This window comes from Tachysurus fulvidraco, chromosome 11 (assembly GCF_022655615.1).
Source record: "Tachysurus fulvidraco isolate hzauxx_2018 chromosome 11, HZAU_PFXX_2.0, whole genome shotgun sequence".
NCBI classification, from domain to species: domain Eukaryota; kingdom Metazoa; phylum Chordata; class Actinopteri; order Siluriformes; family Bagridae; genus Tachysurus; species Tachysurus fulvidraco.
Genome location: NC_062528.1, coordinates 7,971,757 through 7,977,743, shown reverse-complemented (window position 1 = coordinate 7,977,743; position 5,987 = coordinate 7,971,757).

Here is a 5,987-nt window from a genome sequence, read left to right as displayed (position 1 = left end):
TAAAAAACAAACTTTTAGAAAACGCATATTATGGTATTAGTTTTGTGTATCACAGCATTAATTTTGCACGTAATATGCTTCACAAGCACAACATGGCCTTCACTCAGTGAATATGCTTAGATAAAAGTGTGCATAGTTTCAAACCATTATATAACCCTCCATTATGTTGAAATTCTATGCATAGTATAGTGTAGGCATCCATTTGTGACCAATATTGCATCATTTGTCTTGGGAATGACAAATACAAATCCTGCACATTGGCCAGAGGGATTTTGAGCCATTCCTCTTGCATTGCTCATACTAGAGTAAAGAAAAACTTTCTTCGCTCCTCCAAAACACCCCAAAGTGGTATAATAATAATAATATTCAGATCTGACTGTGCAAGGAGATATTCATTAAACCACTCTGTCACCATTCTCTTTGTGTATTAATGCATTATTATCCTGGTACACTGCATCATGTACACTGATTGAACCATTTGGTGCCCATGGACCTCCAGAATGTTTTGGTTATCTTTGGCAGTGACACACCAAACTGGGAAACATGGTGCCATGAGTGCCATGACATTTTAGCCCAAACCAATGAGTGCCATGACATTTTAGCCCAAACCATCACTGATCCAAGCATGTGTTTCATTCTGGGCATGCAACAGTGGACTCATCAAATTGCAATACATGTTTCACATTGTCCACAGCCCAAGCTTTTTGCTGCTAGAAACTGACGTTTGAAGTGACACAAGCAGATTTTTGGCAAAAACACAAGAGTTAAATGTACACATTGAATTCATTGAGTTGGTCTGTTGTGGTTTTATGTTTTTGTAAATAAAACAGGTTAGTACCAGGACATCCCTTTCAGGCAGCTTCCTTTTTCCAGTTACTCCTTTTGGATGTGGGTTGTTGTTTATGGTGGAATGCCAATGTTACCCTCGATACAGTGGTTCTCGATACACCACAAGTCTTGCTCTCCTGGTCACAGATGTGCCAGCAAGATGTTCACCAACAAATTTGTTTCACTATTGAACTCTGATATTTCTAGCATCATGTTGTGTGGATAGCAATATTTTATGTACAGTTGTGTAAGACTGACCAGAGAGAGAGAGAGAGAGAGAGAGAGAGAGAGAGAGAGAGAGAGAGAGAGAGAGAGAGTTATAATTCATCACTAGGAATTCTGATCCAAAATACTGAGTGAATTGATCCATGTGCATTGATTTTATCCAATACACGGATGTTCTAATTTATGCCGATACAATCACACAGACAGAGTTCGTTTTAGTTTTGTGGAATTGAACAATAGCACAACAAACTCATTTTTAACTGTTTGATGTTTCAAAAAAACTGGGAAACTCAATGTCATAGAATGTCTTAATCATCATTTTCGGGAAAAGAAAAAGAAAACAAAATCCAGTTAAAGGCTTGCTCAGATATCAGAACTTACAGTAAGTGTTTTGTAGGGATTGATGTGACAAATAGAATCACATCATATTTATCAAAGACGTTCTTCCAGGACATGATTGAAATCATGCCACAAATTGCCAGAAATATCCCAGCATTGCATTAAAAAACTGCTACAAGTAATAAACTGAAAAGGGACCATTTTCCCATTTTAAACAAGTTTACCATTTTAGACTTAGAGTACAACATTTTAACATTCACAGTTTGTATATTGCATATAAAATGTGTTGAGATCAAGTAATATGCAGGAGGGTAATATAGTCCAGTGCTGACCATGATAAATGATAGCATTCTACCATAAAGAATAAACATGTAACATGGTGGAAGTCCAGAGCTTATGGAAAGCAAAATCTCAAATAAATTGTTTTGTTTAGTAAGCTACTAATATTTCAGAAAAAACTAGGCAAAAGTGCTCGTATGCATGTCAGTAGCTTTTTGTGAATTATGTATTTACAGTATGGGCTTGTGGAGCCCTGATCTCAGAAACATGATCAATAACAATACAGGGATGAATGATGAAGAGATTTATTTGATTCATTATGTTGTACCTTTGGGGAAACTGACTGACTTGTTCAATAAAATAAATAAATAAATAAATAAATAAATAAATAAATAAATAAATAAATAAATAAATAAATAAATAAATAGGTTTTTTTTTCCCAGCAGGATAAAGGCCACCGAAACACACTGAAAACATCATTAAAACTTCCTAAGAGTAGAAAGCTGACAGGATTTACAGAATTTAACCAGCTGCCTCAGACCTCTGACATCTTCGGCACACATGGCAGGTAATAGCACCTTTAAAAGTTCCTCATAATGCTATTAAACAATTTAGTATGTCACTGCTCTAGTGGTGCATTTAAAATGAGGAGTGCCTGTAAAAATAACTAGAGAGGTAACAAGTGTTATGAAAAAATTGTCATGTTGGCATGACAAAGCCAGTCTGAAAGTTTTAAACTGAATCATATGCCTGAAGATAGCATGCCAGACAAAGAGAAAGACAGACATTGCTAGAAAGATACATGACAATCAGTATCATTGATAGATAGATAGATAGATAGATAGATAGATAGATAGATAGATAGATAGATAGATAGATAGATAGATAGATAGATAGAATACTATACTATACTATACTATACTATACTATAGAATATATAGTATTTATATATTTCACTCTTGACTATTTGTAGACCTTTCATGCATCTACGTGTTGTGAGCTTTGGATCCCTGAAGGCTGTGCTCTGTCATTGAATAATGCCAGACCTAGTTGAATAAATAATTGATCTTTTGGAGAAGCAGCTGATGGTACACTTGACAGTCATCAAGTCAAAAGCATTTTCGATAACAGGCATGTCAAATGCCCATCACCATAATCACAGAGGTATAATGTGTCCAGTGTGACATTGAACACACGAAGAAATTTTAAAATGCACTCACATCGTTCTGCAGACGCTGTTTGGCTTTTAGAGCGGCTGAAAAAATTGTTATTGCCGAAAATTGAGTCATCGGTGACTTTGCCAGTGTACTTATCAGTGTCCTAACTCAATATATTAATTCACATCCTAGGGAGCTGATCCGCCCTCCTTTCACAAACCGACCTGTGACCACGCTCCTTTCTTCCACATGCTCCTTTCTTATTTAGAGCAGCTACAGAACATTAAATATCTTACAAAAGTTGGTCCACCAAGGTTCTTACAGTTGAAACTGCAAGACAAATCATATATATACTGTTTATATGAATGCACGCGCTTACACCATTATTGTTAAGCCTGAGCATAGTTGGACCCTTGAGCATCACCCTTAATCCCTTCTACTGCAGGGGCACTGTATCATGAATGACCTTGTGCTCTGACCCCATTTTCCTAACAAGCTGGGATACAGTATGTGAAGAAAAGAACTGTACACTGTTACATTTGCAAACCCTAACAAATTTTATTTATTAAAGAAGAGTACAATTATACATTTCAGTTAATTAGTTATATTTCTCACAGAAAATTTCTCATAGAAAATTTCCCAAAAATAAAAAGTTCTTTTTTTATTCTACACAACCCTTTATATCTTTCAAGGTAAATGGTGATATAAAAGCAGCTTCAATTCAGTTTATCCGAACAAAGGTAAAAACTTCTCACCGTGAAACCCAACAGTGTCACGAATAATTTCATATCAGACCTGCGGTGATAAAATAAATAATTTGTTTATACTGAAATTTTCTATTATGCCGGCAAACTGCAACACCATTCTTGTACTGGTAAAAAGGGTTAATACTATGGAACGTCTATAAAAAAAATCTCAATCTTATCAGTACTGATATTATTCCTGGAATAACTTATGGTTCCCTCACCAGGCTTTCTTTTTTCTCTTCATGGGAATAAGACAAAAATATAGCTTATCATGTTTTTTAGAAACTTTAAAGCAAATCATCCTGAAGACTCTCTTAGTTAAAATTCAAAGGAATAACTTTTCATCTTTTTACACCACCTCTTTTTATCACCAACAAAAGAAAATGAGAAATGTCTCATCACAGACAACTTCACCGTCTTAAGAAATACACACGTTAAAAAATGTTATATGCCATATAGGTCCCAATATATGAATGTTACTATAGAAACATTCATATATTAAACAAGTGCATTCATATAAACCTCTGATTTGTTTGGCAGCTCTTTGTTTAGCCTTCAGAGCGTTCATTATAGGAAGTTAATTATTGTTTGTTGAGCAATAAGAACAGAATTAAAGTTATCTATCACAGGATATCCTAATTTGAACCCTTAAAGTACCTTTGCCCACTTTTTCATCAGCACCATACTTTCTGTCTCATATGTTTGGTAAAATGTAGGTGAATAATCATCATTAGTTTGCTACTGTATTAGTGTGCTATCATCATTATTTTTGTTTTCTAATGTACTAATGCTTCTAATGACTTAGGAGGGCTTTTCGTACTTGAACTAGTTCCACCCTACTGTATGTCATTGTAAACTCTTGTTTACAGGGCTAACAATTAATTCACAAGTGTTCACAATTACACACTGTACATAATTTCACAATGTACATTCATAAACCCTTGATTAACCTTCTTATTTATATTTTTGCACCAATACAGTGCACGAGTGCTTTAAATTACTGCTTGTCTCCAGCTTTGACATCAGTGAGAAATTTTTTATTGAGATGTTTTTTTAATTACAAGTCGGCCATTCTGCACCCAAGCAGCAAGCATTGTTATTTTTCAGCTTTTTTCCACCTCAGAGGGATTTCCATTCAAGGAAGAGATGACAACTATATGTGGTCTTTGTGGACAACAATCTCCTAATCAATACACAATTGTCGGACTGTATATGGCTATAGATTTATAATCGCACTCTCTAGTGTAACCCAAATAAGAATGAGGTTCCCTTTTGAGTCTGGTTCCTCTCAATGTTTCTTCCTTTTCCATCTAAGGAAGTTGCCACAGTTACCTCAGGTCACCTCAGACTTGCTAATTAGAGATAAATACAAACACATTTAAATATATATAATATTAATCTTGAATTTTTGTCCAATATTAATCTTTGTATAATGTTAAACTTTGTTTTTTATGTTCTGTAAAGCTGCTTTGAGACAATGTCCATAGTTGCAGTTTCTGGCAATAACTGTAAAAAAAAAAAAAAAAACAAGAAAAACTCAAATGAATGTATTTTCTGTCAACATTTGACATCTTTTTTTACTTTTCTCTCAACCTTTTCTCTATGACTGTACAAATCATGTGTTATGACGCACATGCTGTTCAATTTCCGACTGAGTGTCTGTTGCTACGCATCTAGTTATAACGTTGTAATACGGCATCTTATCACACTGTACATGTTTGTACAGTGTATGCAATGAACTGGAGGAAATTCTCGGAAAATAACTTACAGTACATTTTATGAAACCGAAGAGAAATTAGGATCTTATAATATTCATTCATTTAAAACATAAAAACATTACTGGACCAGGGTGGATTATTTTCTTTCCTGTATAGTCATTTGAAGCTCCACATATCCCGGGAGCAAGAATCTATTTTCTCCACCTTGGAGAACCATAACCATGTGAGCCTTGAAAAATTCAGTCATAAAACCTGTCCACAGTGGCAGTTAGAACCATAAATATAGACAGGTTTATTGAAAAAATGGTAAATCAAGCTTTCCAGGTCTGCCCTAAGAAAACTTTGTCGCATCAACAAGTCTCCACAGAGCTGAAACACTCTCCCCGGTCATCTTAACACTTCTACTTCACTTGTGAATAGCACTCTTTTGGTCTAGCTACCAATATATATTACATATATAACATAATTATATATATATATATATATATATATATATATATATATATATATATATATATATATATATATATATATATTCTATCTATCAATCAATCACACTCTCTCTCTCTCATAAACACTAAAGCACTTTTCATATATCTACATGTACTGTATCAGTCTTTCCACCATTCTCTTCTTCTGTGTCTGTCTGTCTGTCTGTCTGTCTGTCTGTCTGTCTGTCTGTCTGTCTGTCTGTC